This window comes from Meriones unguiculatus, chromosome 18, assembly GCF_030254825.1.
Source record: "Meriones unguiculatus strain TT.TT164.6M chromosome 18, Bangor_MerUng_6.1, whole genome shotgun sequence".
NCBI lineage: Eukaryota > Metazoa > Chordata > Mammalia > Rodentia > Muridae > Meriones > Meriones unguiculatus.
This window is the reverse complement of record NC_083365.1, coordinates 36,060,801-36,085,560: the sequence shown is the minus strand read 5'-3', so window position 1 is coordinate 36,085,560 and position 24,760 is coordinate 36,060,801. Positions and strand designations below refer to the sequence as shown.

Here is a 24,760-nt window from a genome sequence, read left to right as displayed (position 1 = left end):
AGAGAGAGAGAGAGAGGGAGGGAGGGAGAGATGGAGGGAAGGGGAAGGGGGACATGCTGGGGAGTGTTCTTGGGGAGTGGGAAGGTGGAGGTGGGTGTGAACAGGATGCATTATATGCATGCATGAAGCTGTCAGAGAACAATGGAAAGGCTTTCTTTAAAAAAAAAAAGTACCTAAACGTCTAGGGCAGTCACAGCCGTCAGCAAGAGGTCTGAGGGCTGAGGTGGAAATATTTGAGGTAACACTGAGGATTCGCCCTCTTCCCCTCGGCAGCCCACCTTGCCGCCTTATGCTTAGATTGTCTTAGAGCAGGTGCGGAGTACATGTCACAGATGGGGCCATGACTGCAACACGGGTTCTCAGTGCCTTCCCTTGGCTTAGAATCAGCTGGGGAACTTGGGGAAGAAACGCTTTGATGTTGAGGTTTCGCCTCCAGATGCTCCAGTAGGGACTGTGTTACTAGTGTTTTTTAAGCTCCCTCCCCCCCCCCAGGTGGCCCTTCTGTGAATCAGAGCTTTGTGGCACTGCACCTGAGTTCCCATCAGTGGTTTCTCTATGGCTAGAGGGGCAATCCTTGGAAACTAGGAAGCTTCCAAGCTGTTGAACGATCTGAAAGCCGTGGCACAAAGGATGACTTCCAGGCTCAGAATCCTTCCACAGGGCACTAAATTTGAAATCAAACATCAACCCCTTTGCACGTGACTTCCTGTGACGATACAGTGGCCAGGGGGTAGGTGGGAGCTGGTATTCAATGTCTCTAAATGTCAGCCCCCCAAACCTGAGACATGCACGGAACATTTTGGGTCACTGGTCTGTTTCTGCCTGAGCGGATGCTTAATTTCCTTTTGTAGACTTCAGTAATTTCTAGCAGAATATAGAGTTCATGACACAAACACATCTGGATTTGAGAGTGTGGGTCTGAAATATTCACGGGCCAATATGTTGGACACAGATGTTGAATTGGCAGTCTTGGAGGAAGGGGGTGATCTCCTGGGAGGCTCCCATCTGGGACTTCGCTGGAAGCCACATGGCTTTCCCTGTTGGATTCAGCAGTGCCTCCTACCTGGTTGCTTTCTTGTCTGCCCAAAGGCATTGCATGGCCTCCTTCCTCCCCAGGGACACCCCGAATCTTGACTTTGCTGCACCTCATGCAGAAATGCCAACAAGGTGGAAAACGGTAGCTTTTTAAAGGAAACGATCAGGTCCAACCAAACCTGATCTGTACCAGACCCAGGATCAGTCCAAACAGGAGCTGGTGGAGACTAAAAGACAGGCCTGACTTCCTCGGAGTGGCTGGGAGGGAACGCCCGGGGGCGCTGGGGCCAGATAGGGCCATATCTGAATACAGCTTCTATTGAATATTGTCTTTTTGACCTTTCTTGGGTGAGTTAGCTCTCTGGGAATCTGTGGAGTTGTCTGTCAGAGGGTGCTCATGAAAGCTACTTCACAGGGTGGCTCACGTGTGTGCAGCAGGCCTTTGCCCCACCCTTCCCCTTCGTGCTGCTGCTTCCCTCTTGTGTCTGAACATAGGAGATCCATTTGCTGCGGCTAAATTCATGGAACAGCAGAATGTAATGCCACAAGTAGCTCCAAGGACCTGCTGTGTGCCAGTCCCAGCACTAGTCGTCAATCTCTGTCCTTTCCCATCTTGGTACCATCTTCTGTGATGTTCTCTCTGTCCAGAAATCTTTCCTCCTTTATTTCCTCTGTCCCCGTCTACCCTCCAGCACCCAGGTAAGTTCTCAACTTCTTAGCTTTGTCCTCTGGCTGGATTCCACCTCTCCCCCTCTAGATTCCCACAGCACGTGGGCCCGAGGCTCTCAAACAGTAATCTATGATAGGCACCCATGATGCATGAGGATCTGAGCCTACCATCCACTCCCATGAGATGGCGACAGTCATACATCCTCTCTCAAAGTTGTGTATTTGGGCTAGATGAGAGGCTGTGCCTAAAATAGTTAAAACATGGTTGATTCCATATAAATAGAGATTGGCTAATATGAATATTATCACAACATAGAAGAGCAAATCATCCCGGTGCTGTATAAAATAAGACGCTTTGACAATGAGAAGAGGAACCACCATTTTGGAACTGACAACAGAAAACAGCAAGACTGCAGAATCGTTGTGGATTCCAAGAGACTAGTATCTTCTGGACTGCCGATGTACTCCTCAGAGCTAATGGGTTTGCAGAATAAAGTGCTATGGAGAGAGAAGAGGGCTTAAGTGCCAAGTTCTATCTATTCCAATTCTCATGCTTTGCAACCCTTGGCAAATCTTCTCCACCCAAGAGTTTGCCTTCTGGCTCAGCCTTCTAGCATGGTACCAGTTAATTATGGTAATAGGATAAGGCATTCTCAGGCAGCGGGGAGATGCTGGGCTAACCTGGATATGGGGGGCGGGTTATAGTAAATCAAACAAATGGCATTAGAGACTCCAAGAGAATGTCAGTGATGACCAAAGGGAAGCTACAAAATGGAGCTACGGGTGGACTAAGGACCATCTAATTTGTGAACATAAGGAAGAAACTTGAATGGGTTGGGAGGGTGCTCTGAATGAAGGCAGAGCCGAAGCTGAGAGTGAGTTTGTGCAGGTTTGTATGGAGGCTATAAGTGATCCACAGGCCCTCGTGGGTCATCCTTCTAGTACCTGCATGACCGGTACATGCATTTCCTGGTTCTGGGTTCTGGAAGTGTGGATCTGAAACAGTTGCAGACAAAACCATTGAGTATGGATTTGAACTGGCAGTATGAAATGATGGAGTGATCTTGGTAGAAGTTCTGTCTGGGGCTTTGCTTGGAAAGATGCCTTGAGCAGGAAGCTCCTTCCATTAATCCCACATAGTCAGAGCCTATTTTGAGTTGACTCTCTCTGGTGACCTTGGGACATGTCCATGGGTCCAAGGGTCCATGATTCCCAAGTGTCAATCAGTTCAATCTGTAATTCTGTCTTTAGCATCAGTCTCGCTGACCTGCAACCCCACGGCCAATACAAGATTTGGGTTAGGTAGCTCTGATGTGAAATCCTTCCTTTGGTTCCCTTGCTCTGCCACCTTGGGCGCATGTCTTCACCTGTCTGTCAATGGGGGTCTCCAAAACTCTACCACGTTGTTCCAGGGTAGACTGAGGAATTTAGGGGATTAGGACAGCTGTGGCTGAAGAAGTAAGGCTTACGGTAGCAACCAACAATCTGAGAACCACTTACTTCATTTTATCTGACCCTCCCAGGAAGCACTTTTTTCTCATGTTATAGATGAGGAAATGATGGTTCAGAGAGAGTAGGTAACCGGTCATGAGTCACGGGCCTGGGGAAGGGATGAATGGAGACTTGAACTCAGTCTGTAACACCTGCCTCCTCTGTGTTCATAACGCCCTTGCAATTATCTTGCTTGAGAGCAAAGCCAGTGTTGGCAGCTATGCTGGGCACAAAGCAAAGGATGCCTCGACTTGCTGAAACTCGCTCCAAGGGTCTTGCTTCCTGCCCCTTCTCTTCTCATTTATCCACACGCCACCCAGATGGCTATGGGGTAGCAGGGTGGCCAAGAATTTCAGTCTGAGGAAACTCCATTTGCTCTTTTTCCAAGATGACTGAGCACTTTTCCAGGTGAGCATGGGGGCCCCTTATGCTCCACGGCAGTGGAGTGTGGCCAAGCCATGCCTTCACTTCAGCCCCAGTCCCAGCAGAGTGCTTGTCGGGGTTGTTAGATGTCCTCGTTCGTTAAGGATTCTCTGCATTGAGATGCAACCTAATTAGGGTTGAACTCCAAGCCTGTTCGTTTGGGGGCTTTAGTTCATAAAAGATTAATGTTCTTTTTCCTTGGGTTTTGTTGTCAAATTCAGCTGGAGGAAATCCAGGGCACACTTCTTCCCCAAGAAGTAGCACTTTAGTGGTTTGTGAAAATCCCTTTTCCTTCCTGCTAAGGCCTTGGCTTGTGTGTTTCCCTTGTTCCCCCTCCCCTGGTGCTGCTGAAGGATAAAGAAAAAGAGTGAACTTCAGAACCAAGAAGTTCTATTGCGGAGATCATTCAATGGGAGCGTGTTACTTACAGATCCTTAGACAGGTGGTAAGTAAATGCTCTGCTCGGAACAATTCCATACTCAATCAATTCTCTTCTACTCTTCAGCAAACATGTATTAGGCACCTGTTGTATGCCAGGCATTGGATTGCATAGGCTCTTCTGTATGTGTAATTTGCCTGAACAATTGTATTCTATCAGTAGAGTAGCAAGGTGAGCCCTGCACATCAAAGTAGAATGTCACGTGTGCATGTGAGCTTCCTTCATGTGCGTGACTAGCATCTGACCCTTCTTTTATGGGGAGAAGAGCATGCCTAAACAAGCATTTAATGCATTTTCTGGTGACAAAACTAAAACATGAGCTAACAATAAAAAGGCAAAAATACTGTCTCTCTATTGCATTAAAGGACTAACAGCTGTTCCAAATCCCGGCTCCAGCCATTTTCCCTGTGAGAGGAACACTATGAAATCCATTCCAGCTTTACTCATTTATCTTTATTTATTTATTTTGTGTGTGTGTGTCCCATGTGTTTATATTCTACGTGAGAATGTGTGTGCATACGTGCTCCTATGTGTGTGGGGACATGTTGCTCAGGTACATGTGAACATGCGACCACATGCATACAGAGGTTCAAGGCTAACATCAGACATCCTTTCCTTCCGCTCTCCACTGTATTCATTGACACGGGATTTCTCAACTGAACCCGGAGCTGGAAGATACAGGCTAGTTGAACTAACCAACTGGCTCCCGGCATCTCCTTAAATTACAGCTGACTGCCACACCTACCCTGTATTACACAAGTTCCCGGTCTCTGAACTCTGATCCTCACACTTGCGTGGCAAGCGCTTATCCACTGAGAAGTTTCACCAGGCTCCTCCCTGGCTTTATTTTTAGGCAACAAAGCTTTACCAGCAATCCAGTCGTATTTGTACAAAGGTGAGGCAGACAGCATCTCTGCTCTATGTTGGCCCTACATAGCCAGACATGGTGTGGTTCCCACACAGGCTCACAGAGAACTCCCTCACAGTCTGGGTTCCCTTGAGCCACACCACTTATTCCAGCAGAATTTGGGATGTCCTGGTCGTCTTTAATGTGTTACTATCTGAAGCAGCGGGCCTCTCTTTTAAGCTAAATTTGGGCATTTTCTGTGAATAGATTTCTACAAGTCGAGTTATTGAGTCAAAGTGATGGGCTCCCTTCCCAACTCGTTTCTCCTCTGTTGACTAAACTGTCAAGACTCTCCACACACACTCAGTTTCCCTTCCCTGTAATCCCTTCTCGCACACTCCCCCTCTCTCTATTTCTATGCCTTTCAAAACATTTTTAAAGCCAGCCCCAAATGATGACATGTGCAGGGGGTGATGATGCTTCAGTTTTGAAAGAAGCTGAAGCAGAACGTAGCTGAGCCCTCTTTTTTGCTCCGAGCTCCTCTGACTGCCTGTGCTCAAACAAAAATAGCTCCTGCTCTGCTTGGACTCCACATCCTGCTGCTTCTTGCTGATGAGCGCATTCTCCTGATGAGCCCACGCCCAGCTCTGCTTCGCTTTACACTCCTCGGGTCATCTGGGCAGAAGAAGACAATGAGCCATGGGTGTTTTTTTTTGGGGGGGAGGAACATCCTCTTGGAGACAGTGGTGGTTCGACTGATTCTCGAAGGCTCCTGTATGTGAACTCTGCTGTCCAGAGACGCGGCCTCTTCAGGAGGTCAGGTGAGCCGTTTCCATATTGGGAAACGTAGACAAAATTAGTTGTATTCCTATTTTCAGCTTACATGTGAACAAATGGTTCTCCCCAGTCTCTGCATTATAGGATTTTGACATTTTTCTCCTTGTTAAACTAAGGACCCATATGTGGCTATGTGGGAAATCCCACCTAAGTAAGCAACTCTAAATTTTTTGTTTCTATTTTCGTTGGGCCACTTAAATGAGAAATTTGAGCCACCATAGTTAGAAGAGCTGGGAGAGCCTGGTAGACACAAGAAGGCAAAAGGCAAAAGGCAAAAGAAAAAAAAAAGGGCAAAAGGCAGCTTTTTAAGCTCATGGGCAATTTTGCTCTCTGTCCAACAGAGGGCAGCACCTTTCTCTCCTTGGCTTGTTCAAGTTTGAAACAGCAAAAACATGATTCTCAGCATTTCCTGTACTCAAGCACCCTCCTCAAAGCCACTCTCAGGGTGCTGCTAGGAACACCAGCAAATGTTCTGTGCTTAGAATGATGTGTATGGGAGAGCTGAGCATCCCTGTTGCTGCAATAGCTCCCTTACCAAGAGTCAAAACTGAACGGAGCAAAGTTTCCCAAAGATCTTGAAGTCAGTTCTTACTGCTCGGATTTCTGTTGTCGTTTTGCAATTATTTTTTTTTTTTCGTGTGGTGTATGTGTGTGTGTGTGTGTGTTCATGTGTGTTCAGGGGCGTGCATTTGTGAAGGTCAGAGGTTAATGAATGTCTTCCTCTGTCACTCAGTATCATATTTCAGAGACATTCTCTCACTGAGCCTGGAGCTCACTGATTTGGCTACACTGCTAGCCAGTGACACCCAAGGATACACGGGTCTCTGCTCCCTGCATTCTAAAATGGACTCTACTGCACATGCCTCTGTCCTCGTTTTTGTTTGTTTGTTTGTTTCAAAGTCTCACTACTCTGGTAGGTCGAGAGTTGGTTCTTTAAAAAAAAAATCTATCTTTATAACTAGTTTACATACTGTATAGTTAAGGTTTTCTTAAATCAATTTAAGAAGCCCAAGGAGTTTCAAGAATAAGAGGGGTTCTGGAGTAGAGTCACCTTGTTTTGTTGGTGTTGTTAGAAGTCAATTAAAAGTCAATTAGAAGCAGTCCTGCATCACCTCCCTTAGGGCATGCTGACTCCAGCAAATGAAGATAGGTCCAATGCCAGTCGCTATCGGCTGCCAGTTAGTGTCCGCAGGTTGGAAGAGGAGCTCTTCAAAGAAGAGTGGACAGTAGGAAAAGCAGCGGTAGAACGAAAACCTGCACTTCTGGAGCCCGAGCCCTGCCCCCTCTCTGCCACCATCCGGTGAGGGAAGACAGCTTTGTAGGACAACTCACCCAAGGAGACTTGTCGCTGGTGGAACAACTAACGGCCTAGCTGGGTTTCCACTGCTTTCACTCCAGTGGTGGCTTGTATCCTGTGTTGGCCCTGGGCACTATTTCTATGCCTCTCCCCCCTTGTGAGACTCTCTCCTGTGAGTCTGCTTTGTAGCTGAGACTCACTGTGACCAGGAGGAGGTAGTGGAAAGTACACTGTGCTAGGCCTCAAGAAGTCCCAACAGATTCCGCTTACGTGCCCGTGAAGTCCTCCACCACACATCATGTCGAGCTGCCCAGCCACCTGGACAAAGGGAGAGCCCTCTGAAAGGATGAATATCATGGAGGAGCACCAAGGTATCAGATGTTAGCAAATAAGCCGTTTTCACAGCCCACCCTAAGGTAGAGCCCTCAGATGACTGCAGAGCCAGTTGCTCTCTGACTTTGACTCCCCGAGCCAGACTGGCAGAAGGACCCAAGCAAGTGCGGTCAACTCACAAAACCATGATAGAGAGTAACAGACAGTTGAAGCTAGTGACTTTTGGGATACTCTGGTACTCAGCACTGGGCTAACAGAAGTGCTTTCTGGTTGATAGTCTTGAACCCTGCTTACAGACGCAAAGGCGTACTGAGTGAAGGTGGGGTTCAAGGGGCTGAAAATGAGTTTTTCTGCAACTCAGCAGGCTCAGAATCTGGGAAAACCTCTGTCATCAGCTAGCTGTGTGACTTGTGGAATAAATTTCCTTTATGTTTCTTTAAAGGTGGTTTGAAAGAAAATGGACCCCATAGGTCCATAGGGAATGGTTCTATTAGGAGGTGTGGCCTTGTTGGAGGAAGTGGTCGGTGGGGGGTGGGCTTTGAGTTCTCAGATTCTCAAGCCAGGCCCAGTGTGGTGGTCACTTCCTGTTTCCTGCAGATCCAAATGTAGAATCCTGTTTCTCTTCAGCACCATATCTGTCTGCATGCTGCCATGTTTCCCACCATCTTGATAATGGACTGAACCCCTGAACTGTAATCCAGCCCCAGTTAAATGTTTTCCTTTATAAGAGTTGCCATGGTCATGGTGTCTCTCCACAGCAATAGGAACCTAACTAAGACAGACTTTCCTGCTTTGTGTATGATAGGCACCATCAATCAATTATGGCTTTATCGAGCTTGGACTTTGCCTCAGACCCCTTGTTAATACAAACAGCCACTACCTACATTACAATCAGAACTGACTCTCATCTTATGAATCCTGTTTGCTTTACCTAAACGATATGATGTCTAGAATCTTTTCTAAACGATATGATTTCTAGAATCTTTTCCAGTGCTTAAAAAAAAAAACAGTAATAATAACTCACTTGCTATAGAGAGAAGACAAATTTAAAGAACGGCAAAAGTCATTGTCTCAGGAAATTATTGTCATTGCCTGTGCTTTTTCAGAAGGATTATGATGACCTTGCGTGATCTATACCTTGCCAACTCTTTAGTCCCTCCCCACAATTCCTATCTGCACCCTGTATTCAGACTCATGTCTCAACCTTGGTTGTAGTGACTTCCCTACTAGCTTGTGTTCAACTGAATGTCCCTAAGTCAGGGACAAAGTTCCATCCCACAGTGCACATCCCCAGTGCCTTCACATGCCCGGGCATACCGGCAGAGACATGCCAATGAGTGACATGGATAAACCAGTGACACAGTTGAGTTCTTAGACAGCCCTGGGCTGGTCTTTGAGCTTCAGTCTTGTCTCGCATGCTCAGGAAAGGATGCTGAAGCCCCTTGTTCTGGAGCTTCTGGATCAGTTCTGCTCGTGAAGCCCAACCAGGGGTTGACATCTGCAGGGTCTGAATCCGTGGCACTTTAGACGGTGGCTGTGAGCGCACATACCTGCAGGAAGCAGGTGGGTAGAGTCAAGAACAAGGTGGAAGCCCCCATTTGGAGGTAGCAGTCACCATGACACCCTTGCTGGTGTTTGCTCTCCCGGGTGTGTGCTTTGGTGTGGCCTGTGTTGGTTCTGTCCCCGGCATCCAGAATAGTACTTAGCATTTAAGATATTCTCTGAACACAGGAATGAGCCTGTTCCCTCAACTCCTCACCCTGACTAAAACCATGGAACCATCAATGAAAACAGGGAGGCAACACGGGTTGGCAGAAGAAGGCAAGCTACAAGCTATGGCCTACTTACTGTTGCTTAGTGTGATACACTATTAATGACATTATTTTTCTAAGGCCCGACAGCAAAACAAGGCCACAGTTTATAATCCTTGTAAAACCAATGGAAGTTAGGCCGGAATGGGTTTATATAGATGGCCTGTGTGACAGTTAGGAAGTGGCTGGCCCAAGGCCACTTTAAACTCATCTCTGAATGTAATTTTCACCCCACCCTATGGTGCTAGGGATAGAACACTGAGGTTACATCCTCAGCTCCTATTTCCCATTTAAACAGCCTTGAACTAGATTGTACTGTTTTTTTAGGATTCGCTATGGGGCCTTGCTTTTCATTTGTTGTTGTTGGGAATCATAGCAGGGTTGTAAAGATGAAACAGTTAAAACACGTAAAGTGCTCTGAGCAATAAGTAGCACATATAAATGTTATTTTAAAAGTTAATGTCTTGGGGGTGGAGACATGACTCAGTGGTTGAGAACCCTGGCTGCTCTTCCAGAGGTCCTGAGTTCAATTCCCAGCACCCACATGGTGGCTCACAACCATCTGTAACTCCAGTTGCAAAGGATTAAAAACCCAGTTCTTGCCTGCTTGGGGGACCAGGCACACAAGTAGCCCCCAAACACACACACACAGGCAAAACAACCCACACGTGTTAAATAAAATGAAAGTTTTTTAAAAAAGTTAGTTATTTTAATGTAGACAGAACGTTGTCTCAGAGACTAGGGATCTGGTTTTATGTAACATATTTAGTTTGATTTTTTTTTTTTTTTACCAAGTTATGCTTCAATGGCCAGGAGGAGAAGAAGAAAGCACTGTCTATTCTTGTTCTTGTTGTTGTGCCACTGCAGCTTGTCCAACCCGCACTGCTACACGAGAGTTTGCTGTCTAGCTGGTGATGTGGCTCATTGGACAGAGTGCTTACCTAGTGTTTGAGAAGCTTCCGGTGCAACCCGCGGTTCCACAGTCATAGGGTGTGGTGGTGCACGCTTATAATCCTAGCACTCGAGGGGGATGTCAGAAGTCGTCCTCAAGCCCATAGCATGTTCGAGGCCACCCTAGGCCACATCTGCCTCAAACAGTAAGTATCAACAAAGAAAAAAATAAAAGGAAATGGGACAAAGTAAGGAGCCCCGTGCAGATGAGTAGCCTAAAGCTCTAAATGTACAGTTTATTTTTCTATCTTATTTTTAGATTTGGGAGGTGGTTCTTTTTGCTATTCTCACTTTTGTCTGCTTGAGGTAGGCTTGGTTTTCTTACCCCCCCGCCCCAGTTGTTCACTTTTAAGAGAAACCATCAGAAAATAGTTTTCCCACTCACACAGAGTTTTGGAGTATTAGAAATGGCAATGGCTTTGGAGTGGGAACTTATGGGCCCAGCTCTCCATGACTAGTTTCATAACCCTGGCAAATATCGCTGTCTGCCAGAGCCTCAGTTTCCTCATCTATAAAAGGCAAACCGCAGGTAAGTGCTCATATCCCACTCGAAGCTGCAAGGAAGGTCCACAGCAGGTGGCCCGCGTAGGCATGGGGAGAGGCATGAGGCTGCTCCGCCAACACACCCGGAATCAGGACTCCTCCAAGGGTAAGCCCATGACTGAAGCAGGTTAACATCTGAAAAATGAGCATGGTACTTAAATGGAGCTGTGGCCCTGCAGAGATCCGAGTGCTCATTTTCCAGTCCCCCGTTCTCCTAGTCAATGAGGCTTGACTTGATTATCATTCCTCTGGGATTCAGGAGATGTGGGCAACATTTGAAATTTGTCAAAAATTAGCTAAATAAGACCGTCCTCTTCTCTCTCAGCCACAGTTTCCACGAGTGATGGGAGTTCTAATGGGGTAAATTCATAGATGGGTGTAAATCTGAGACTGGAAAATGCACTTCACACATCTATGTATGTAGGGCTAAGAATGTGTGATTAGAATTAAAAACGAAAGGCAGAATACACTAAAGAGCCGGGGGAAACCAGCTCTACCTCTTCACACAGGAATCTTGGAGCGGGCCGAGGACCAGTTTCTTTCATCCTGTTTGGCAACTGATTGGCAAAGCAGATGCTAATGCTTCTGGGTTATTATTGTTCTGGGTCTTCAAATGACTTCAAATGTTTTTAATAAAGAAACGATAAATTATGGAAATGTCATTTAACTATAAATAAACAAATAAATAACCTATAATGGAGATTATAAAAGTCTACGACAGAAAGTCCAGAAAAAAATGAAGAAAGCAAAAACCACCCACAACCATCTACTCAAGAATCACATTTCAAGCATTATCTTGCCCACTTCTTTGTGTGTAAAGAATCTATGAAGCATGCTGGGTACACAGTTTCGCGTGTTGTACTTTTTCTACCTATCATTCTGATGTTAGCCCGTTTCCTGTGTATTGCTGAGCAGCTTTCAAAAATCATGATTCTAAATGGTTGTGTAATTGCATCAGATGGATGGAGATTTACTTAACTGCTTCCTAGTGGTTGGAGATTTAGATTAAATTGAAATAAGTTTCCAATGAGAGGGAAAAAACCACAACGATGCTATTTATGAAACAACAATGATTCCTGACCTAGCATGAAGAGCCAGCAATAAAAGTCAGTGACACCATTCGGCTTGTGATGAAAGTTCCAAAATGTCTGAGGAGTGGGGCTGTGTGTTGTGAGGGATGAGTGAACTCCGAGAGTTTATTATTTGTATGATTCGGTAAATACGTACAAGATGGGACTAAGCATTCGCTTGTTGGCAACTTTTCTCGTCATGTCACCTCACAGCCCGAGCAACGATTAAACTCAGTAATCCAGGTGACTTCAGTGGAGGACATGGAGAAGCAATCAGTCCTCATGGAAACCATCCTACTGATCTCTCAGCACAGCACGTTCCTTCTGCCTTCGGATGACTTTTGCTTCCAAGGAAGGCAGTCTTCAGTGTGCGTGTGTCTTTGTGTGTCTGTGTGTGTGTGCATGCCAGGAAGGGGGTGAGGAAGACAGGGAGTGGACTCTTCCTTTGCATTTTTCCATGGTTTCCCTGCCAAGATAACTACCTCCAAAGGTCACACTAATACATCCTTATTAACTTGAAAAACCTCAAAAGCCCAGAAAGTGTCTTTCTAACTCCTGTTCACAATGATGAAGTGGAGCCAAACAGAGGTTCAATGACTTGATCAAGGTTTCTCTTTTCAAATGACAACTCAGGACCTAAACTCGGGAGCTCAGAGCCTCACATCATGACAACACTCTAGAGGTTTCCATAGGGCAGCATTTCTGAGTGTTCTCTGTTTCCCTTTCCCGTTTATATTTTCTTAGAAGCACAATCTCTTTTGCAAAGAAGGGAGAGACAGTTTAAGAAGATGGTGTCCCCCATACAGGACAGCGTCCCTTGAATCTCCAGCACACTTGGCCATTCTTTACTGCTGTTTCCCTAGAATACATAACCCATCTAATATAGCGTAGGTCTGGTTTCACACTCAAAGGGCTCCCCCAATAGAAATCCTTTCAAAGGGATGTGGAGATTATTAACAGTAACTACTGCTATTTATTAAAGTGCCTAAAATGTGTCAAAACAAAACAAAACAAAAAAATCTTTCCAAACGTGTACTCCAATCCTTGGAAGGTAAGAATGCTTCTCATTCCTTTACAAGTGAAGTAAACTAATGTTTAGAAGGGTAACCTCAACCCCTTAAGAGTCATAAAGTTCAGATGACAGCAGAAGTGGGGTGTGGTCCGAGGAAACTCGAGTTCAAAGCCATCTCTCTTCATACTGCCCTGCCTCAGGTTGAGAGGTGGCATTCAAGCTACTTGAGACTTTGTTGGGTCTTTCCTGCCTGGTGTCTAGGTAATGGGCTCCAGAATTTTTAAAAGGAAGAGCCTTCCCATCTGCTTACTCCCCAGGCTCCATAGATGCCATTCTCTCAAAGTGTCACAGCCCCCGACTCATGGCTTCTGAAACTACTCTTTGCTTCCTGGAGGCATGGACTTGGGTGCTCTTGAAGTTGTACTGTGTTTAACCCAGGCATGGCCTGTACTCCTGCATGCCTTAGCTCATGAGCAGGTGCTTCCCTACAGAGCGGGATGCCAGCTCCTTTCATTTTCTTGATAAATGGTTACTCCTGGAGACTTTCATCAAACAAACTCCTATGTGCAGTTTGAGCAAGAGTGGGACACTTTGATGGGCCAGCCAGCTTTCCTTTCTCCCTCGACTCCAGCATGGTTTTCTTCTCTCTAGAAACCTAGGATGGCCTGGGAAGCCACAAACCTTGATCATGAGAGCCTGTGGAGGCTAAGTGCCTTCTGCTCTCCTGGAAGGGTCAGATTCCCTCCATGAGTCTCCATTTGTATTGTAGATAAGAGGTGAGGCCACAGAAAGGAGTATATCCAGCCAAATTCTGGGGTTCTGCTGTGTCATTCTTCCAAGTCCAGACTTACAACCAACCCCACATCCCAAATGTTCTGGAACCGTAGGAACAGCTTCATTGGGTCACCCTCGGCGGGCAGGAGAGCTCAAGAAGGAGTGAGATCTGGGCAGAGCGTCCATTTTCTACTCTACCTGACCACGAACGTCATACTTTTATACCGGCTTGAAGCAAACAAAAACTTTAAATGTTATAACTCACCCAGCTGATTTTACTTGCACCTTCTTGGCGAAGCTATGGGTGGTTTGAAGAAAGACACCCCAGTGCTCGCCGCAGGTGCCACTGCAATGGGCAAATGTGTCCTGGAGAGCTGGGAAAGATGGAGTGCGCAGCGGAGAAATGGGAGCTAAGTGAAGCTGGGGGTTTTGTACACCGTGGAGAAAGGCAGAACTGAAGACTTGATGGTGGCGAGGAACAGGTGGATATGACGAGCCTGTGCAGTCACCTGAGGCCATGGTAAGATCCCGGCCTGGGCTTCTGCCAAGGGCTATGTCTGAATCTGGGTCCTGCTGCATCTGGGGTCTGTGTTAATCTCTGTGGTCTCAGTTACCAACAAAGGACATGGGTTTGTCCGTGGTCTGGGCTGCCACAGGAGACCATGTGGATATCTGAGGGCCATGGTATTGCAAGGCGCTTGCTGATCTGAGTGGCCTGCACTGCCACCTGAAGCCAAGGTGACATCCAGGCCCATGCTGCGGTCAGGGGCCATGTCTGAGTCGGTGGTCCTATCAAAGCCAGGGTTTGTGTTGATGTCACAGGCCCATGTTACCACCAAGGGCCATGTTACCACCTGGTCTGAACTGTTGCCTCGGACACTGTGCTGAGCTGGCCCTGACCCTTGTCTGGGCAGCACAATAAAGCTGACCCTGGTGGTGGGGGTGCAGGTGAGCTGGCTGAGGGCTAGAGCGTGGGGGAGCTGGCCCTTCCCCTTGCCCTTGCCAGCTGTGGCACTGAGTGAGCTACCCAGGGCAGTGCTAGAGAGCTCATCCTGGTGGTGAGGGTGCAGGAGAGCTGGCAAGCTGACCAACTCACTACCCAGATCCAGGGCTTTGAGTTGGCCTACTCCAAAATCCACCGCATCTATGAACTGCTGGAGCATGTGAACGGGCCCGGAAGGACCGGCCCTGTAGATCTAAAGCTGCAGGATCTCCATGACACAGGACAACAATAGGATATTTGAGAGGAGTCCCAGCGAGGATCCAGTATTGACAGTGTAGCAGAAGCCTTGAACCGGACCAACGACTCGTTACAATGAACCTTTGCGAGTAAAGATGTGTGGACCAAAGGGTATACTGCGTGACACATTACGGCTTCCACAACAAAATGTTTGCCTTAAAAACAATTCTATCTTATTTTATTTTTAGTTTTGGAGGGGCACATGGTGGATGGTGAAGGGATGGGGAGATGAGTGGGATTGGAGTGCGAAGTAGAATCGACACAAAGTTTAGAAAGAATTGTGCCCTTCGCAGCCGTAACTGACTTTTGACAGCTTCTGAGCAGTAGTATTTTGCCTCCGGGAAGCAGTGCCTTGCCACACTCTACCTTCCCTGACACAAGTGACCGGAAATTGACATCATTCCTCCTGGGAAGGCACTTCCTACTCCGAACTTCTCCACGCCATCAGAATGGTTGTATTATTCTGATTGTAAAATTTTACTTGGCTTAGTTTGAGACTGTCTCGTGTAGCCCAGACTGGTCCTGAACTTCTGATCCTCCTGCCCCACCCCACCCCACCCCTATTCCAGTGCTGTGATTACAGGCATGTCCTACCATGCATGGCTAGAATGGTTATTTTTAAACTGCTATTTTTTTAAAGCATATATCCAGTTTTGTTGCACCTACTTATAACACGAATTTAAAACAGTTTGTGATCAAATGGCATTTTTTAATTTGTCTTGATTCATGTGAGAGTAATTTAAATTCACATTAGTATTCTGGAAACTGATCATTAACACTTTTTAACTGATTTTGTAAACACATTTTGCTTCCAAAATAAACATAAACAGAAAAGGGGAGGGCTCAGCACAGCTGAAGCATGAAGACACACACCCATTGATGGGGAAGGGCAGGATCCTTAAGTATAAAGCGCAAAGCCATTCGAGAGTCATTTCATCAGCCATTCCCCTCGTGAAAAATCTGCAGGAAAAATGTGAATAATTTCCGATTTGCCTGGTGGGGAATTTCAAGCTGCAGGGTTGTATGTGCCTATCACGGCTCATTTCAAATCATTAAGACTGGTTGGGAGGTGCAGACTAACTAATGTTTCCTAAAGCAGCTGCGACGACTTGCCGCAAGATGAGCGAGCTGGCTGGGCCATCTCCTTCCTAGGCTTCGGTGGAGACTCGGAGATCTGCAGTCTCCCAAATGTTTTGAAAGTCAGCTCTCCTGTTGTGATCTCCTCACCTCCGTCTCCATGGGGGTATGCTAAGCCTTCACCCAGACATCATGAGGGCTCTCAGTTCACCTGTCCATAATGTTCCCTGGCTGTGCCCTCGTGCATCATTTAAACATAGACTTTGCAGAAGAGTAAAACATAGCTGTGTGTTTACAAGTTTCATGGGAATTTATTTCATAACACTCCCGGACACGTTTTAGGATTCTTATTATGTTTTATTTATTACTGTGGTGTGTGTGTGTGTGTGTGTGTGTGTGTGTGTGTACCCACCCCATGAGGCATATATCAAAGTTGGGAGAACATCGCTTAGGGGTTTGCAGGCTTGGTTGCCAGTACCTTCACTGTCTGAGCCATCTCACTACCCATCCACACCCTCTTAGCCTGCTCCTGCTTCCCTTTCCTTCTATTGATCCCCTTACTACATTCTCTTAGGCCAGTGCTTCTGAAGGTGTGACCCTTTGGAGGTCAAAGGGCTGTTTCACAGGGGCCAGCTATCAGATATCCGCATATCAGATATTTGCATTACAACTTATAACAGTAGCAACGAAAATAATTCTATATAGTTTTACCACGACACGAGGAACTAACTATATGAAAGGGTGGCAATATTCGGAAGGTTGAGAATCACTGTTTTAGGTGTTTTCTAATCTCCCACAAAATTCCTCCAACCAGTTGTCACTGGGATTTGTGGAGCTTTTTGTGTTCTCATTTGCAAAGGGGACAAAGGAGGCGCTGGCCCCCTGCAGGGCAAAGAGGAAAAACATTTCTTCAAAAAGACTGACTCACTCTCTCAGCTTGTGACGTTCAAGTGCAGTATAACCAAATGCAGCACCCACTTAGGAACCAGGCTTGGGACCAGAAGCAGCACCAAGTTCCCACTCTAACCCTGCCACTGAGCAAGTTTCCTTTCCCTTTCACTATCTGTAAAACATAGATAATGACGTTTCTTTCACATGACCGCTAACCAGAGGAGGCAGGTCCCAAGCATTCAGCACATTCAATAAATGGAGGATGAAGCTGTTCTAACCACGATAGTTTTTGTTTCGTTTACTGTTACAACAACCCTGGCCCCAGAAATTTTCAAAGCTGTTTTTTCCTTAGTGTGGATGTGATCCAACAACATTGCTGATGTGAGAAGACCGGGGTTCTGTTGAGCATGCCAGATGGAGCTTTTCATGAGCTTGGCTCAGGAAGTGGGGTTCCAGAAACTACACAGCCACCCAGAGCCACCCCAAACTAGTGGCTTTCAGGTTCTTTTCTTGAGATTTCAAAGAATGAAATTCACAGACTACACGGGGTGCGTTTTAGAGAACGGTTTATTATAGGCTCATGGACGAGATCTTAAAGAGAGGATGAGAGAGGGGAGAACAGAGCCCCTATGTAGGTGGGGAGAGTTCTCAGGAAATAGGGTACCATCTAGCTGCTCAATTGGGAACTTTGAAAAAGACTATGGCAGAAGTTGGGATGGGATAGAGAAAGGGAGACAAGATTCTCAGCCTCTCACAGGGTAGCTGAGCCTCCCTTCAGTTTCGGTCTCATAGTCAGAGCTTCTAGGAAGAGGCATGGGGTGATAATGCCAGAACTCTCTCCTGGCGTCCCTGGCCTCCAGCAAGGGGGTTCTTAGAGCTGAGTGTTCCAGTTTGCTTCCTGTTATGCTAAACATCATAATCAGAAACAACTTGGGGGCGGAAGGGTTTATTTGGCCTACGCTTACAGGTCACAGTCCATCGCTGAGGGAAGTCAGGGTGGCAGTTCCCACAGAAACCGCAGGCAGCACTGCTGGCTGCTCACCCGCCGAAGGATGGTGCCGCTAGGAAGTAGCATCCATCATCAATCAAGAGAAGTCCTTCTAGACACAGACCACCTCGGCCAATCTGCTAGAAGCCATCCTTTAATCAAGGTTCCCCCTTCCCAGATGACTAGTTGTGTCAAGTTTATCAGTTTCCAGGCCCTGTTCTGATCACTGTTTCCCATTCGTTCCTTGCCTTGAACTGCACGGAAGCCATAGATTAGGGCACAAGGGCAAGGTTCCTTCTCCTGAGATGCATCGAAAATTACCTATCACTCCTCACAGAATCTACATTAGCAGAAGAAAGGGAAAATGACTACCGGATTTGAGTTAGGTGCAGTTGTTCTGTTTCTCGGCTCATCCGAGTTTGGTGGAGTTCAGAGCGGGAAGCTGTGTCAGCATCTGTGGGTAGGGAGCCCTTGAAAGTGCAGCTTGTGTCATGTGTGGAGGGGAAGTGCTGTTTGCCATGCTTGCACCGCTAGGCTCTCTGGCGACAAGATTCGGAACTGCGGAGCGCCGTCGGAAGGTAAGGCTGCTGCTTCCTGCTGGTTCTGATGAGGGCTAGTGAACTCAGGGGCCCACGTTTTCCACCAGCAACCCTTGATAAGTTAGAGAGGCAGAACCCTGAGGATCTTCAAAGCTAGAAACACCATCTTGCTCTCCACAAACTCCTGTATTGCTCTCTTCCCAAGGAGCTCAGCTGAATTCTCTGAGAGCTACTGGGTTCTCAGCCCCTGGCCTGTGTGAGTCAGAACTCTAGTGTTGGGCCACGTAAGTCTGTATTGGAGGAGGAGGAGGAGGAGGAGGAGGAGGAGGAGGAGGAGGAGGAGGAGGAGGAAGAGGAGCTCAGTAGCTCATGACTCCAGGAAAGGGTTGTCTGTGTTGACGAATCACGGCCTGGTCAGAATACATCACCTCCTTGGGGATCTCTAAATTTCAGGAAGGGGTCGCCAGCCACCACCTCCTTCTCTCTGGCCACAGTGACTGTTCAAGATAGACGTCACAGGCAGTGCTGGTGCGGTGTGTCTGTCTTGCACACGGGGCAGGCTGCAAACGCCATGCTGTCCATGAACACACTCCAGGAAACCACCAACCACGATGGGTGCCGGTACCTGAATACCTCCAGCTTGTCCTTCCTCAGGAAACGTGCGTGCAATGTCGGGTGTCCTGCTCTACCACCATCTACCTTTCTCCTTGAGACATGGTCTCTGTGTGAACCAGGAGCTTTCTGGCTACCCGAAAGCCCCAGTGACCCTTCTGTGCCTACCCTGCACATTGCTGTGGTTACAGGCAGGTGGCCATGCCCAACCTTCCACGCGGGTTCTGGGGATTTGAACTTGGGAACCTCACACTCGCACATCCAGTGCTCTGACCTGCTGACCCAGCTCCCCAGCTGCAAGTTTATTCTTTAATGTCCTTAGGAAAGTGGTTATAATTTACACGATATACGCCAACTGGCAGGTCAGGTAACTCCAGGAAAGCGAAGGGCATTTTAACTAGCAAACCTTTTGATCCTTAATGGAGAAAGAGAACAGACCAGTTCACAGCTGTGGGAAGTCCCTCAAGACGGCCTTAAAAATCACTCTCTCTCTTTCTCCCACATCCTTTCTTTACATCTGGGGTGTGCCTTGCCAGGTACCTGAATGGCACACAGCAGAATCGAGGAGAATGGCTTCTTTCTAAACACACCCCAAGTAACAGAACTACCTAGCGATTAGTGCCTCTTTTGTGGGGAGAATTTGATCCCCACACCATTGTTCTCCAGGCCTGGAGGAAGCCAAGCCCGCAATCAGAATGGAACTGAAGTATGTTTGCTATAATGGGTTCAGATGTTTGGGATCTTCAGCACTTTCTGAATTCTGCGGCAGATGGGCGAAGGCAGGTAGCAGGCAGGAACAGACTGGGTTAGGCAGGCTGGCCCACCGACAAGGGCAGACACAGCTGTGGCTCTGGTGTTATTCAGCATGCCCACCCACAGCACCGGCAGCCTGCCTTCCCCACCTCACACCACGGCCAACTTAATGAAGAGTGGAGGTAAGCATGAATCCCGGCTTTCCAGGGATCAGGACGTTTGAGAGGCCCAAAAGAATCCACATGGTGGAAATGGTGCCAAGTTCTTTCGCCTCTTGCTTTTCAACAAGGGGGATGGGAAGAGAGAAACCGTACAAAAAAAAAAAAAAATGTGCAGCTAAACACTTTCTGTGTTTCCTGGGTGTTTCAGTTCTTTCCCCAGAAACGCTGTGCCAAAGGGGGAAGGGGAAACAGAAAGTAATAGCTGAATGAGAGAGATTTTTTTTTAAACGAATACAAGAATTTAGGTGAGTGTGTATGAAAATGCCACAATGAGACACATTACTTTTTATGTCTTTAGCTTAACATTAAAATTAATAATAGGGCCATGGAAATGGCTCAGTCTGTGAAATGCTTGCCTTGCAAGCCTGAAGGCCTGAATAAGATCCCCAGAATCTATTAAAAAAAAAAAAAAATCCAGGCACACTGTCATCCCGGAGCCTTGCTCTGGTCCCGTTGTGCATACTTCAGGCTACTTTTTTACATGGCTAGATTTCTGTATGCTCACTTGTCAAGTGCCCTAAATAATGCCTGCCTCGCAGGCTCTTTGTGTACACCCTGAAGTGAGGTAATTTGTTAACAGTTCACATTTACTGAGCATTTACTATGGGGTCACGTGTTATAAGCAAACTCTTAGACAGCCTCATAACAGCTTTGGGTGTCGGACCTCCTCGGCATTGTGGCTTGGGGGAAAACTGCACTGGAATGAAAGCGATTTTCCCAGGATTGATGACAGTAAGCCGCGGAGTTGGGTAAAGCCACCCCTGGTTTCTTGTAATTTCAACCCCACCTCCGAATTTCTGGAAACCAAAGTTCTAACTCTTTGGGCAGCAGAGATGGTTTTAATCTGAAAGATTTAGCACCCAAAAGCCGTTTCAACTATCTGGAGATTAATTGTGGCTATTTGTCATGCCTAACATATATTCACACATTTTATATCAAAATGTGTCCGGTTTGCTTGTAGGATCATGTGTTGCTGCCTCAGGCAGTGTTGAAGGCTTAGATAAGACATCCTCCATAAAAGATAAAAATCCTGGGTTTGGGCTCCAGTCATCTCCTGAAAGCCAAGGAAACCTGCATAGCCTTGCAGGATGTTCCAGGGATCCAACAACATCAAAGTTGCCTAGAATACACAAACACATAGCCTGGGGAGATGGCACGGCGTAAGCATTGTCATGAACTCTGCTGACTGGAGTTCAGATGCCCAGAATTCATGTAAAAGCTCAGTATCGTAAGCCTCTATAGTCCTAGCACGTCCCCACTGGGGGATGGGAGGATGAGGCAAGAGAACAGCAGGAAACTTGGGAGTCAGTCAGGTGTGCACAGCAGTGAACACGGAGAAAGGTGAGAGCTGAAAGTGGACTGTTGGCCTTGGACTTCCGAGTCCATGTCATGCGCGTGTCCCTTACCCACCCATACGAAGAAGCACAAGCTCTGACCTCTCTCCTTCTCCCAGCCCACCCCCACGCTCAGAATACACAAATACACCTAGTCAATCTTCTAAATATATAGACTCAGTCATAAAACCAAAACCAAAAACCCTAACTGTTCACTGCCTGTTTATCTGCCATGGATGAAGCTGTACTGTGGGTACTCTGGGTAGAATTAATCAAATTTAGGTTAAGCAAAAACTCAAAACACACAAAAAAATTCCCTCAAACAAAAAGTCCTCCAAAATCTGGAACTTTCTACTTAGAACTTGACATAAATCTCTGAGTAGGAAATACAGACTTTGAAAGTGTGTTTCATGTACAAAATTATTAAAAAAAAAACCTGTGGATATTACTTTTGGGACACAGGTATAAGATGTTCCTGAAACAACTTGATCTTATGTTTCAGCTTGGCTTCCATCCTCAGGATACCTCATTATATACATATAAATACTCTAAAAACCCAAAAGCATTTTTGAGTAGAGATTCTCAAACTATGCATATTTTCCTGAACCACATAAAACTTACAATTTAAGAATAACTGTAATAGAAATTAGTGAAGTGGAATATTTTAAGAGCAGGATGCTGTGGACCAGGACTCTCTGAAGATGACCCTCATTCTGCCATCCCCAGGCACATACAACAGAAAGCAGTATAATCCGTATTAATGGAGAAGTAAAATAATTTGGGAGAAAAAAACAACAACCCATAATTATTCTAGGAGAATAAAACTGTGTGCTTTGAAATATCAAAGTAATTATCAGGTTAAATTTCTATGATCCTTGCAATTTCTATGAAACCTGGAAATGCTGGGAGTGTAGGCCTGGCATATCTCTTAAAGCAAAATTATACTTCTTTTTCACTGAGTCTAGAAGGTCATAATTAAAGATATAAAGAAGCTAAGTGAGTAATGGGATCCATGATTCACAAGGAAGTACAGGTTACCTAAAGGTCTCTTATGCTTCTGGGAGTGGGGGCGGGGTCACTGAGTCAGGGGGCCTAGGGAGCCTCTTGGGACTCAGTACCCTCAAAGCAGGAGTGCAAAGCTGTCACCAGAGACGGCACAAGTGGTTCTGACAAAGTTTTCCCCATTTGCATTGTTTCAGAATTTGCAGCATCATTTTTTTCCTGAATAGTAAGCAACTATATACACCTAGCAAAATATTTCAAGGAGCATTTATTACAAAAGGTCCCCAGAAGTATGAAAAATGCCCCCCAAATCATCTCACCACCCCGAGATTGCTTACATGGCTACCATTTTAGTCTATGGGGCTAAGGATATAGCCTGGTGGGTAGAGTATTGCTTAAAGTGCTGCGCTTACCTCCCTGAGTACCGAAGGAAGGAGGCAAGGTGATGCATGCCTGTAACCCCAGCACACCTCTCAGGGGAACAGAAGCAAGGGGTTCAAGATCATCCGTGCTAAGAGTCAGCTCAAGGTTTGCCTGGGATGAATAAGAACCTGTCTCAAAAGGACAAAACAAAACAAAAAGAATCGTCCAAAATTATCCTCTATGTGTCATTTGGGTTTGGTCGTGGGTTGCTGTGGTAAAATGCCCGACAGGCACAGTTTGTGGGAGAAAAGCTTTATTTTGGTTCACGGTTTCAGAAGGTTCTGTCTGTCGTGCCGGGGAATGGGTGGTGAAGCTGATAGCAGACAGAGTGTGCTGCAGGTTTGTTTCACGTGGCATGTGGCCATGTGGAGAGAAGAGCCAGGATCAGACAAGGAGCCATTAACCTTCAAAGGCTTTCCTCAGCAAGGCCACACCTCCCAAAGGCTCCAGAAAGTTTGAGAACCAAACTTTCACAGCAGCAACCTATGGAGGGCATTTCAGATTCAAACAAGGTATTTTTTTTTCTATGTGCTTTATAGTTCTTTATTGGTGGTGAGGGTAGAGGTGGGGGGTATTTGGCTTACACTTCTACAGCACTGTTCATTATTGAATGAAGTCAGGACATAAATTCAAACAGAGAAGGGTCTTTGAGACAGGAGCTGATGCAGAAGGGTGCATAGAGGGGTGCTACTTGCTTCTCATGGCTTGCTCAGCTTACTCTCTCTCTCCCCCTCTTCCTTCCTTCCTTTATGCATAGTATTTCACTAATTATTTGGAAATTTTACATCATGAACCTTGAGCACTGTGACTTGCCAGTCCTCCCAGCTCTTCCTTCCTCTGTCCCAACCCCCCCAAAGAAAAAACAAACAAACAAACAAAAAACAAACAAGTCAAATTTGTGGTGCCCCTATACTCGCTGGAGCATGGTGAAACTCTCTTAGAGAAAACTGAGTCCTTCCGCATCCATGCCCCAGAAGCCATCACCCGTGGAGAGCTAGACGTCAGCGCCCTTACCACAAATTTAAAGATGGCTTACCACAAATTTAAAGCCTCTTTGATGCTCTCTGTCTAGTCTGTTACTTTTTGGAGGTGTGGCTAGGGTTGTCACAGCCTTCGATGTTCTTCCTTCTCAACTGTGAGCCTGCAGTTATCAACACTAAACTACCTTCCTTTCCTTTCACTGCCAGCGGGAGCCTGGATAATAGACGTAGACATGGTTGCTGGCAACGGTGCGGACCACGGACATCCACGTGGTCCCCGGCATCAGCACATTCCACTGACCTCAGCATTGTCTCCTGTGGCAGAGTACAGAACACAGACATCAGCCTGGCCCTCTGCTGCTGCATGGGCCGTGGACACCATCACAGCCCTCAGCCACAGCACAAGCCACTCACACAATCACAGTCCTTGGTGGCAGCACAGCCTGTGCCCATCAACATGGGTTCAGGCTACCGCACAGACCTCGGAGATCTGAGTGGCCTTCGGTGATAACACTGGCCACAGATGTCAACACAGGTCCTGACTGAAGCAGGAATGTGGACCCAGGTACGACCCTCAGGTGGCTGCACAGGTCTCTCATATCAATATGGCCCCTGTGTGCTTTTATTAAAATATATATATTATATTATAATATATATATATATTATTTAAGGAGTATTCCAAATACAATTTGAGGGAATGGGCTCTTTTCTTCTACCATGTGGGTTTAGGGTCTTCAGGCTTGGTGGCAAGGGCTCTTACACATGGATCCACTTTACCAACCTTTCATGTACTTAACTTTTCATCGAGGTTAAAATTAGCCTCTGTCTAGTGCACTCATGAAGATAACAGTAACAGTTTCCCGGTGCCCCCACACCCCCTTGTTTAAATCTTTAAGCGGTCTCAGGTTGACTCGTTCGTCTTTTTTTTTTTTTCTCTTTGTCTTTCAACTTCTCATCTGTAGTATCAGGTATCTATGGCGGCTACCGTGAGTCAATACACAAAGAACTTGAAACAGTTCCTGGTAGTGGTTACTCTAATGCATGATAGTTTAACTGCTACCATTGGCCCAATTTGGAATGCAGACACTGTCCTCATATGCTTTGTATTGTTGTGATAAAACTTCATGACAAAAAGCATCTTGGGAAGGATTTTTTTTTCCACAGGTCC

At 46.5% G+C, this 24,760-nt stretch overlaps 1 long non-coding RNA gene across 1 annotated transcript in view; it reads left to right on the top strand.

Moving 5' to 3' along the window:
- The window catches only part of LOC132648955 (uncharacterized), a 57,325-nt gene extending 41,190 nt beyond the window's left edge, over positions 1-16,135 (top strand). The window contains exons 3-4 of the long non-coding RNA XR_009587354.1: positions 10,050-10,279; positions 13,076-16,135. This is a non-coding gene — a long non-coding RNA (uncharacterized LOC132648955). The remainder of the gene's footprint in view (positions 1-10,049; positions 10,280-13,075) is intronic.
- The last annotated feature ends 8,625 nt before the right edge of the window (positions 16,136-24,760 follow it).